The sequence below is a fragment of the Lathamus discolor genome, chromosome 4, assembly GCF_037157495.1.
Source record: "Lathamus discolor isolate bLatDis1 chromosome 4, bLatDis1.hap1, whole genome shotgun sequence".
Classification (NCBI taxonomy): domain Eukaryota; kingdom Metazoa; phylum Chordata; class Aves; order Psittaciformes; family Psittacidae; genus Lathamus; species Lathamus discolor.
In genome coordinates this window covers 50811209-50824133 of record NC_088887.1, presented here as the reverse complement: position 1 = coordinate 50824133, position 12925 = coordinate 50811209, and the positions used below count along the sequence as shown (strand labels likewise).

Below are 12925 nucleotides of genomic sequence, written 5' to 3'. Positions count from 1 at the left end.
AGTAGAGATGATGCTGAAAATTGCTCCTCAGTCAGGCTAGTCACTCTGTGGGTAAGAACCAGTAGCAATGAACCTGGGAGAAAAGAGAGCAAAGAGCAGTTCTGCATGCAGTATTCCTCTTCAACAATCATGGATTTAAGCTCTTTTAAATTCAGAATTCTCTCTTCAAGTCTCTCTCTTACAGACCAGTCATGTACCACAGCACTAGTTTTCAATGTCTCTTCCTTCTCCTCTCGCCAATGAAACAAAATTGTAAAATAGCTGGTTCCTGTTTCTTAGTTGTTGATTCCATCTGCCCTTTAATCTTTCTTTCACTTCCCAATTAAGTCAGTATCCAATCACATACTCTCATAAAAAAAAAAAAAACCAACCCAAACCTGTCCCCTTCTACAGGTAGTTTGATAGTGTCGCGTTTTAATTAATGTATTTGGTTTGGTGCCTAGGACAGCTAGAGAAAGAGATTTTGACATTGACTGCTTGTCATCAGACATTTTGATATATTGGGAAAGATTTACTGAAGGCAGATACTGTATATTCTACAGTGATGCAGAAATCAAATTCTTGCACATGGCTTCCATTGACATGTTTACTGCGGGAACACGGGATAATTTTTCAGTCAGCCTACCCCAATTCTTTGCAAGTTAAGTAGCATACACATTTATTCCTATTCAAACAAGTCGGAATATTACAATTTTGGTTTAGATTTATTTTTTTTAAAGACAGTGATCTTTTAAAGATATGAACAGAGCAATTCAATTGAGGTTTAAATATAATATTTTTCTTTTTGTATTTAATAGATACTGTCAAAACCAAGAGGACTTGTATGCAACGGCCCGTGCATTGCTGCTAACATTTCCATCCTTTTTTTTGTAATGCCATGAGGGAACAATTCAAGTCACAGGAACAGAGACAGCAAAGGGCAGCAAAGGAGTGTGTAGCATTAATCTAAACTGAACCCTAATGAAGTCAATGCTAATTTCTCCATGACTACAAGGGCTTAAAATCAGGTCCTGAGGGGCAGCTTTGTAAAATAATTTAGGTGCCAGCATTTTTGCAAATCCCACTTGATGCCTCTCTGCATGTTTGTATAGCTAAGTAGTAGTGAATTTCTGCACTATCAGATATCCTTATATCTCAGACAAGGTCAGATGCATCTGCTACTGCAGTCTGTGTTACACCTTGTTGAAGCTGCTGAGCATCGCCACTTAATTCAAAGCGATTATGAGAAGTCATTAAACTCTTCTCTGAAAGGCAGCTGGTAAGTAGTAGTCTCCAACCACCCATCAATGAGTTCTATAAGAAAAGCAAAAGCTCAGGAATTTCAAACCACCTGGAAAATAGACGCTTTGATGAATATAGTCCTGAGCAGGTTGGTGTCTCCATATGCCTGATGGGGAGAGGGGGAGATGAACAGTGTGAGACAGCTCTTAGGAGAAGCCTGCAGAGGCAGCAAGGGCAGCATTGTGGGATGGGGAAGGAGCCAGCAAGAGTCTTTGCAGTTCCTGGCTGACAGAACCTTTGTGTTGAGATAAGGAAAATATCTGCAGTGGCTGGGACCCTCTTCGTAGCATCCTTATGAATAAAAGCTTGCAGAACAATCAGAATAACAAAATCCCTGACTCAAACGTTAGGTTCTCCTGTTATCTGGAGTAATCTACAGAACTTAAATTTCTGGGTAGTTGTTCGGATTAAGAGGAATTGCATGCATTTTACCATTGTAGTGTCTAGTAAAGGGCCTGTTTTTTCAGTCAGTTCCTTTTCTAGCAGCTGCTGTGCCTTCATCTGCAGTACAATTACAGAACACTTCCTTTTCCTTCCTTCCTTCTTTTGTATTTTCTGAACAGCTTTGGAGATCAGTTGTTGCTATCACTTTTGAGTCTTGATGTCCTTTACGCAGTTAGTCTGTCTAATTTCCAGGTCTTTTCTGAAGCATTTGTGAGAAAGGGAAAGAGCAAGAGGAAAATTAAAATTTAAAAGAAAAGAAAAAAAAGAAGAAAAAAAAAAAGAAAGAAAAAGGAAAGGAAAAGGAGAGGGAGAGGGAGAGAAAGAGAGAAACAGAAAAAAAACCCAAGTGATGCATAATGCTATTTCTCACTACCTGACGATCGATGCCCAGCCCATCCCCAAGCAGTGATCAGCTGGCCAACCACCCCAGTTTCTGTACTGGGCATGATGTGCTGTGGCATGGAATACCCCTTTGACTAATTTAGGTCAGGTCTCCTGTCTCTGCTTCCTCCCATCTTCTTGCTGGCAGAGCATGAGACTGAAAAGCCCTTGATCAGCGTAAGCATTACTTAGCCACAACTAAAACATCGGTGTGTTATCAGCGTCGTTCTCAGACTAAAGCCAAAACACAGCACTGCACCAGCTACTAGGAAGAAAAATAACTCCATCCCTGGTAAAATCAGTGCACACACTATGATGAACACCTGCCCCTGGCTGTGGGTAGGGGCAACCTGAGACACATACGGTTTAGATTATTGGTGACGAAAACTTGTTTAAGCTGCTGAAGGCCAGACACAGCTTTGGTACTTGATGACATTCTTTTCTTCATTGTGGCTGCCCCTGGTTGGCATCCTCTGGGTTAGAGCTGACTCACCTCTTGCATGGCATTGCCTCTTACTGAAACAGAGTGGGAGCAGCTCAGTTTCTTAGTAGGTTCGTTTCTGGAGGACATTTTACCCTTGTTGATTGGTATCTTCATCTGTTTTGTTTTTTTTTTTTTGTGGGGAGGGACTTTTGTCTGTACTTAAAATTTAGAAGGTTTGAGCTGGCAGTATCATTTTAATATTCTGGTGCAGTGCTTTTCTGCTTTGCCATGCCTGCTTCACATCATTTCAACCTTCTTTTTCCTTCAATAAAGCCAATATCTGACAAAGGTATTTTGAATGAATGAGTCTGTGTTTGACAGGCAAGTTTGATTAACCCATTTACACAAGTTCCCATTTACCTTAACTGTTCAAGCAGAACCTTGGCATAAAACTTTGATGAGGTTCATGATTTTTGTTGGCATGCAGTAGACCTTCAAGATGTTCCACAGTGAATTGCACTGGCAGCTGTCAAGTGCTTCCATAAGCCCAGATAAATTTAAATACTTTTTGAAATCTGCCTCTAATTGAACTGGGCTCCACAATTTCTGGATTTAAAACCTGCCCTATTTAAGAGCATATGATGGCTGCACTGGTTGGACCATCTTTTGAAGTTTTATCCCATAGCACATGTCCATGAAACCCAGCATCATCTATAAATTGTGATGTGTGGATCACATGAAATCAGGCATTTCCTGCTTTAGACTGCACATATCTTTCCCAATCTAACTGACGAGTACTTACCAGCATAGGAATAGAAGACAACCTCAGAAATATTATTTAATGACATCTTACATTGTAGCAGGATTTGAAACTAACACCAAACCAGGAAAAAAAAATCAGTCAATCAAACAAAAAACCACACATGCAAAAGATAAAAATATCCTACATTCGTTTTTATTTTCTGCTTGGCTAAAGCTCTGCTGCTGAGACATTCTTGTTTCCATAAACCTTTCCCTCACACCGTGAGCAAACACTGAAAAGCAACTTTTTACCCCATATTCATCAAACCATACCTCATGTTCAGTCCTGTGCAATGACATCAGCAACACAGAATATCTTTCAATAGTATGAAAATACTATCTTCCATCCACAGTAAGTAGGTGCTAGCACTCCTCCCATCAGAATACAAATTCAGTGAGCTGCTTTGAGTGTCTGCTCCAGTTTATAATCAGAACAGTGACTTCCTTAATGTTGTCTGAACTGAAAACATACAGGAGTGAGCCTGGTTACTATAGCAGCTGAACATTCGGTTATGTATTCAGAATACCTGTCTGCACATCACGCTTATGAACCTTATTGTGTAAGCTAGAAGATATTGGGATAAAAATTTAAATGAGTGAAAATGTTTTGTTGTGACAATCTTGAAATGAAATATCCTAACTTTTCAAGATTTTCATCTTGAAAATGTCTGTACAGAATGGGAAAGTAAACAACCCCCAAACTGCTATTACTGTTCCAGTAAATATATGTCATATTAGATTACTTAGTGCAAAGGGGAACGGAAGTAGCTATTCAGCAACAATTCTTAATATCCTGTACACTTCGCTTCTTAGTGTGTGGATGTACACATGTGCAGAGGAAGAAACTGAATCCCAATCACCACAACTCAACTATCCTATTGGCTCCGTTACTGACTTCAAACACTGAGCCTGGGGCACAAATAAGGGGAAGTGAGTCTTTTTCTCTCTTCCCTAAACCAAGTGGCAAAATTGGATCAGCCGGAATGCCTTTTTGGCAAAAAAAAAACAAACAACTGCTCCAATAGTTAAGCCTGCCCTTCTACATGAAAATTTGAATAGCTTCATTTGTGTTAATGAACTTTCAAGGCATCTATTTTTCTTCTTTTAAGAAGAAGAGTGTATCATGCCACAAATAACAGTGCTCCTCACTCTTTGCCATCAACATGGAGGTTGAATCACCAAGCGACGCTTACAAACCACCCCAGGAAGTATTTGCACGCACCACCACTTCCTCCTTATGCTAGGTCTGCAGCTGTCAGACAGGAAGGATGCTGCTGCTGGAAATAAAGAAGGCTACCACTTCACTACTCTCCTAAAATGCAGTCAAAGTGCACCAAGCAAATAGAAGCAAAGAGACCAAAATGTGACACTGCTGAACTTCTGCCTGCCCGGTAGCCTCAGAGAGGGGTCTGGCACAGAGATGGGCTGTCTAGACAAGGCGATGTGCCTCAGTGTTCAAGGTTTCTCTCATTCAAAACTGGAGATGTGAGAGCTGCATTTGGGAGTGGGAAGACATTATTTTTGATCTCTCTCCTGAATTTTGTGTTTGCATCAGAGCTAGCACCCAAGAACTAGATCTTGGATTTCACTCAGTATGCTGTTCCCTCTGAAATGTCAGTTCAAGGACAATACTTTTAAGGATGTGAGCCCAAAGAGTGCTCCTTTAAACCACCTCAGATTCCTCTGCTTTAGGAGCGAGCTGGTAAAGCCATCCACATATGCAACAAAGTCCTATGTATGTGGCTATCAAATAACAAGCACAGTGACTTGTACTGTCTAAGCTTATGCAACCTTTTTATGCTATGGGCATCAAGTGTGGTGGAAGATGTGCTGAGGAGTACATCACAATTTTTTTTGTGAGTGATAAAATTGTCTGCCTTTGCAATGGTTTATGATGCATCTTCAGTAGTTTACCAGAATACTCATCTCTGCCAGGACCTTCCCCAGTTTAGAGCCTACTTGCCTCTTGTGACAAGTCAATAAAGGCATGGTCGATGTGTCACCCTATGCAGGTGACACTAAACCATGGGCAGATGCTTCTAGCTGTGCCAGCTGCCTCTCTTATCCCCATGGGCTGCCTGTGGGCAGGCTGCCTGTGCCTCTGCCCCTCCTTTCAAAACACTGCCTGGGGAAGGACACCACCAGCTGCAGTGGCTTAAAGGATCTGCATGCTCAGTGACACCAGGAATTCAAGACATTGCTGAGCCCAACAGTGACCACAACTATGGTGAATTCATGAATTTTACTGCTGGGTAAGTGGCATCATCAGCAGCCCTGAGGATATATTTAGAAAAGCCTTCCTCTTAATGAGCAAACTGTTGAGAACAACTTCTGCTGCTGAGTCCTGAGTAAGCCTAGGTTAAGAAGCCAGCTAGATAATTTGGTCATCGTGAAAAGAGTAAGAATTGCTTGTATGTGTTTTTTAATGGCTTGATTAGACAACTTTGCACTCAGATTGAATGCTGATCTTCCTTTTTCCAAGATTTATATATGTCACATATCCTATAGACCATTCTGTAAACAGAACACTTCTACTCATCTCTTTTGCTCCATTAAATGCACTTTTTTGCTATATCTTACAGGATTTTGAGTGGAGATAATGTTATTCCACTAGTTCATTCTTGCTATGTAAGTATATAGAACACTTTTGCTTACCACTTCTTTGGCTTCCCTTCTCTCTCTCTCCTCTTTCTTCTATTTATCGATATTAATTTATTTCCCAACTTTTACTGTCAGCATTTTAAGAGTTTTCAGAGTCTAGGAGTTCATGTACTCCCATCCTTTTTCCTATGCTTTTTGAAATCACCTAAAGGAATTAAATTCTGTGTCTCTTCTGATAACTTTTAAATCTGATCCTTGGAAGCTGCTTTAATAAATACGTCACATGCTCATTAATACTAAACCACCTCCCTTTTTAGAGTAAATCTAAAAAGAATTACAGGTGACTGAAAAGTATGACTCTAAAAACATCTAAGTGTATAATTTATTTTTTTTACATGAAGATATCCTCTGCTTACAAAGACTAATATTTTTTGAATTGCTACTCGGTTCACCTATGTATTAATGGAAAGAAATGCAGTTTATATTCCGAAAAGTTCTAAACAAAGTTCAGGTCTCTATCTGTTTAACAAGATTAAAATACTTGATTTTTAATGTTTTTGCTGAAGATGGGAGGTTATCTATATTCAGTTAAGTCCATCACTAAGTCTTTTTAAACTTTTGACTTCAGTGTGGACAATCCCAGTATTTCAGGGACTTCTAACTACAGTGTGAACAAATATCACAGAGTAATTTCACTCTGTTCCCAATGAAGCAGGTAACACAATGTGGAAGTCCCTTGGTGCATGTAGTTTCAGAGGACTTTGCATTTTTTTTAAACAGGCTTTGGAGAAAGTCCTAACAAGCTGTAGCTGGCTAGTGTCCAGCACAGCTAACTGCTGCGCCATGTCCTTGAAAACAAGATAAAGTCAGCTGAAGATACTCTTCTGGAGAAGACATCTACATTACTTCTCTGCTTCAGCAATTCATGTCCAGCAGATTGACTTCATTCCTCAGATTAGACATGATACATGCAGCTGAACATTTTTAGGGCAGGAAGCCACAAATATGCCCGTTTCTTGTCACAGACTGTATCTACAGCAGCATATTTGTTTAGACATGGAGTGAATGCATTTGGAAGCAGCTCTCCCACTTGTTTATCCTTGCTGTGCTTTGGTTCACCAAGTGGAACAGTCTTGAAACACATCCTCTGGTTTCCTCACAACCGAAACAAAGCTGGATGATATTATGCAGAAGCAGAGCTAGTCGGCACTCAATCTAAGGACTAGACTACAGCATCTCTCTAAAATAAACCTCCCTAAAATGCATATAATTGCATTGGTGGGTTCTCACCACCAACAACTGTTTTGTTCTCCAAATTATTCCTGATGTGCCATACTATGTGCTGATGTGACCAATCAGTCAATATAAGCAATGTTAAATACTGCCCACAAAAACAGCCCAAGATAATATTCAATCCTTTAATGTAATCTTTTTAACCTTGGGAGGGAAAAGCTATTAAACCCATAAACAACTAGAATCCGCAATACTTATAAATAGCTAACAATTTTTCTTATAACCTTTTTATAAATGCGTGCTTGTGTAATTAAAAATGGTCTAGAATGTGATTATTAGAACTATAGGAGAGAATTCTCATAATTACTATTTTTATTAATAGACAATTCATCCATCTGTTCTCTCTTGAGAAAACATGTTCAGACTGGTTTTCCCTTGAAATAAAATGGCTGTATCCAATACTATCTGTTTTGCTCGCTCTTCATTATCCTTACGAACCAGAAATCCTCTGTTGCCCCCCAGAACTACCATGTATTATAGAAGGAGAAATCATCAGTTCCTTTGTAGTCTTTCACTGAAGCTTGAAGGTTTTAATAATAAATGAAAATAAATGATAATGCTGTCACTTTGATACTTGTCTATATTAATATCAAAGCAGTTTCTGATGACATCTTTCAGAAGTTCACAGATCTTAAAGAATAACCTTAACCATAAAGTGTCAGATCATTCCTATCCCATTCCCCTTTTTTTCTTTTCTTTTTTTTTTTTTTTTCCGACTTAATGGCATTAGAGAAGTTATGTCTCAGTAGCAATCTGCACAAAGCAGCCAAGGGTTTTTCATCCCCCATTGCTGCACTAGGACTAAATGTCAGCAGTGTTGTTTGAACTGCCAGAGTTTGCTCTAGCAATTCTATTTACAGGAGCTTTGTATGAGCATGAACTGCTACTACAGCAATCCCCATGGAAAAAAAGTTTGATTCAGAAGATGAGGCTTTTTCATGTCTCACTGATTCAACCACTCTTTGTTCTTCAGCAGTTTTACCAGAGCACCTCTACATGGCTCTCCTCAGGAATACAACTTTACTCTTGCTTAACTAAATAAAGAGCATTCGTAGATGGGGTTTAAATTTACTGTTTAATATGGAAACTGTAGATATAAGCAGATATTATCTGAGGTGCTATAATGATAATTTTGTATGTGAGTCCTGTGTGGGTAACACTTCCATCCAAATACTTGCTGGCTTTGCACAACATTTAAGGAATAAAACACTTTCATTCTTACTAGCCCTTCTCTAACTGTTGTACCTATATGAAGCTGTATCTGGCTTCATAGCATGCCCTAGCAAACTGTTTTGCACCTTACACTTAATTATTTTAGGGATGAAATAGCTTTTGAATAATTTTTGCTGAGTGTGACCTTTCTGGATGAAGTTATATTTAAATTTTGAGGAAAAAAGTAACTGACGTTATCTAAACCTCACACAGTCTTACTTCTCTAGTGTCTTCAAAATTATGAAATCTTCCATGTTATGTTTTTTGAGACTCATCTGAACATCACTCAGAAACTCTGCTTCCCTAAAAAAGTCAGGCTTTTTTATCTAGGATCAACATAATGAAACAACCCAACTGCATTGCCTTCCAAAGTGTTAATAGTCTCACAGAAATGAATTTGCAAGATGTCGCCTTTAGGACAAGATAAGCTTAGTCTCTTAGAATCTGTTAAGGGAAAATTCCATTTAACTTTGTGAAAAGATGACTAGTTGAGCTTTTCATGCACTTACTGGAGCAAAAACATGAACAATTTATTTTATCTGTGTTCAGACCACAGAATACCTGACCTTGCAAAGCACTGGATCTGAGTTTCAAAAGCCTCACATTCATTAACTCAGATCAGTTTAAACTTATATCAGTCAATAAGCTTAGGGGAAATTACCTGATTGAATTTGTCTACAAATTGCAGTAGTTAGGCTTTGAATTACACTGAATTTAATCTATGTGATTTCAAATATTTAAATCTATCAAACAGTATATTGGATTTTACTTGTAGTTTTGTATTACAAGAAATTAGAAATCTAGAAGTATTAGACTTGAGCCACAATAAGCAGGACTCACATCTCACATTTACAGAAAATCCCCTTTGACTGAAGGTTTTTAGGTTTTGTTGGAACACATTTTCTACATGTAGAGACAACCATCTAAGTAGCAATCCTCCTGAGGAATCACCATTCAAAGGAAACCACTTGAAAGTGTTATAGGGCAACAGATAAATATGGGAAAGATACACATTTTTTAAGCATGTCAGTAACCTAGCACATCTTGGTATATCCCACATTAAGACGTAACAATCCCCACTGAAGAGTACTTACTATGCTAGCTGTGAAAAACAATAGTGAAAATCTTTGACTTATGCTTTAGTGCATTTACTCATGTGAAGCCCAATGAGCAGAGTTTGGGCCTTATCATGGCCACTGATGCAGGAGACTTCTGGCTCACTCAGCTGATAAGGCTTAACAGAATTTCAAAGATTTTTGCAGGACGTGCTCTTGAAAAGTGTCTTTGGTACTTTCACGTGAGTTGCAGCACGCTAAGGGAGCCAGTCAACCTGCAAGGCTGAAAGGATGTACAGCAAAAAGGCAAACAGACAAAATAATGACTTCATCAGCATAGCCTGTAAACACCTTTATGCCACAGGCAGCAACAACAGACCATTGTGCAACCATGTAAACATTAAACCTGCAGGGGTCCTATCTGGCTGACCATTGCACATGGAAGAGATAGAGATCCACATTGGTGTTGTCCTGAGATCTCAGGCCTCTGCTGTGCTATACCATGCTCTGCTACACATGTGACTTGGCCTCAAGGACTGTGCCATGCCACCACAACCCTTGCTGTAGAAGGGTTCTTGTACAGCAGCTGGCTTCTTGTAATCAAAGACCCCATAGACAGCACCTGCTTGTCACCAGCAGTGATGCCAGGAGCATGTCCCTAACTTTACCTTGAAGAGAAGCAGAATGTTTCACTATAAACATTCTTTTGCACCCAGTAAAAATGATGAATAGTTGCTTTGCTTTCAAGAAAATCCATAAAAACTCTGAAGATGACAGTGCTAGTGGACCTCATCACTGATGAGAAGTCTGTGCAGCACACCATGCCATAGCCAGAGGTCTATCTTATGTTGTATCATTTTGGGGTTCCCAGCATCAGAGGGGGCATAAGATATTATAAATTATTATCATCTTTTGTAGCACATTTATAACATGGCTAACTTTCCTGATAGTGTTTTGCCTTTCTTTCTGGGATCCAAAAAGAACCAGGAAGCAACAGCTCCTGGTGACAACAGACACTATCTATGCTGGTCTGCAGAGATTCATATGATTTCCTATTTGCTGTTATTAGCATCACTATGACAGTAATCACAAAATATCTATCCTACTGGGATGCCCATTACACCTACTGCTCCTGTCAGCAAAGCGGATGGCTGTATGTCCATGGCCACTCAAGACACTCCTGTCAACATGCATATTGTGTAGGACATCCAAGAGGCAGCAGTGACTATCCAGAAAGCAGCAAGCTTCACTTATCTTCGATCTGGCCTGGAGGAAATGGGGAGAAGCAGGTTCTGCTGTGCCCACAGGGAAGGTCCTGTGAGCTGGATGCTGCTGGACAGCAGCTGGGCTCAGTATGTCCAGATGGAAGAATGCTTGCCCCCATGTTTGGGACAACACACCCAGATGCTACTTATAATATATGCAGAAAAAGGCATTGCCTTAAGGTTCAAAGAAATTTCTGTTTTTAAGAGATTTTCATGCTTATGTGTAGGACATTTGTTTGCTCATTCTGAGCAACCCAGGAGTACTCTCTAAGCCTCTCTATCCTTTCCTTTAATCATCTGTGCAATGCAGATAATGAGAATTGCTTTGCAAATCATTTTGCATCTGTAAAAGAAGTGCTTTGAGATAACGAGATGAAAGACACAGGGAGCCTCATCTTGCCAGGGGGAGATCTGTTGGGATCTCCCCAAACTGTTCCCAGTCAATATTCAAGCTACTAAAATTATTGATGATGTATTGCTGTCGATCATTTCAGGTGATTCTGCCCTTCTCACATCAGTTGCAAGCAATTATTAGGACCATATTCCCAGTTTTGCTCTCACCGTGGGCCTTGGTATTCAGCCATGTCAGTTATGGCTTTGACTGTCTCTCTTCCCTACATGAAGTTGATCAGATAATCAGGCACAATAAAATTAATTACTTCCAGCCCAGCTGGAAGGGGAATGCTCAAAGGTACCTAGGCGTAAAGGCCCAAAAGAAAATGATCTTGAAGAAGACAGCCAACTACAGAAGATTAATTCAGTCTTCAGGCAGTTTTCACCTACAGGGCATTGGACAGAGAAAGGCACTTTAAGGTGTAGTTCAAACAGGCAGCACATTTTATGAAGGCATCCTTATGCCAAGCAGTAGATGTGCCTTGGGAGAGAGGCATGCTAACAGTTCTGTCCGCTCCTGCGATTTGTTCATCTAACCACCAGTCTGAGCAGATGTTGGTGTGTTTATGTCTGCTCAGCTGAATACAAGAGGGCCAGGATTGATCCCTGTCCTCATCAGTGGCAAAAACAATGAATTATTTCTTTTTTTGCTCCTTCTCTGATTAGAGGGTGGGATTATGCATGGTTAGTGAATTGCAGTTAATCACTTCAGAATTATTAACTCTGATATTTAATTTAATCCTTAGTTCTTGGTCTTCTTTCCCTACTCAGAGTGTGTTGCCAATCTTATGACTTGTGAATTAGTCCTTAATTTAACAGTTGTGTCTGGCAGAGTGGAAGAGACACTTGGAGGTCTCATTCAAATTCATGCTGAAATCTGGGTGCAGTAGGAACAGCTTGCCTCACAGAGAAGCCAATCATTGTCATATTATCAGGAAGGGAAGGAAAAGGATATTCACCTTCCTTTGGTAACAGAAAAATTTACACACACCCTGCTGTATTGCATTCACCCTTTGGATGTGAGGTGTTTAAACCTCTGGAGGTTGGCCAGAATTCAAAGACTTGTACTTTCCAGAGTGAGCTGAATGCACTCACATGATGCAGATTCTCTATCTTCCTCCTGAAAGCTAGAGTCTGCTTTCCTCTTAGTGGTCTCCTGGGTCCAGTGTTGATTAAGCATTTCCATTCTTTGAATCCCACTGAAGCTTGTGGCCTTACCAGCTCTGCAAGAAACATGCCACAATCCTAGCAATGATGGGAACATCCCACTCTTTTCAGTAAAAGGCAAAACAAAAAATAGTATATATCACCAGAAATCATCCAGCTCTGAGAAGGTGAGCTCCCTCTTTCTTGTTCTTCCTCCATGATGTGTCAGTTAGTCTGTTATTGCTCAAGAAAGTAGACAGAAAGCTCCTGGATTGCCCTGTCTGGCACCTCAGAGCTAAGCAGTCAGCTTCTCGTGCTCTAAAAGCCTTCCTGCTGCTCACGTCTCTATCTTCTATAAGGCTTTTATAAACATCTCACTGAGCTGCATCCTCACTGATAGACTCACTACTGATACAGCCGTTTTCAGAACAAATGCTGTGAAAATAACTTCATAACATCAAACATAATCACAAGCAGTATAATTTCCCAAATGCCACCAAAACTGAGACTGGAACAAATTTCAGCCATTTAAGCATCTGGGCACTTTCTTTCTCTAAATAGCTTGTCCAAGGGAAAGAAAAGAAAAGAAAAAGAGAGCTGTTAAAGCTCTCTGAGGCTGGTGGAAATAA

The 12925-nt window shown here is 39.9% G+C and overlaps 1 long non-coding RNA gene across 1 annotated transcript; it reads left to right on the top strand.

The window, feature by feature from the left end:
- Positions 1-5298: 5298 nt before the first annotated feature.
- On the top strand, positions 5299-7794 carry LOC136012658 (uncharacterized). The gene is made up of 3 exons (XR_010611877.1): positions 5299-5583; positions 5914-5959; positions 6713-7794. It is a non-coding gene; the product is annotated as an uncharacterized LOC136012658 (long non-coding RNA).
- The last annotated feature ends 5131 nt before the right edge of the window (positions 7795-12925 follow it).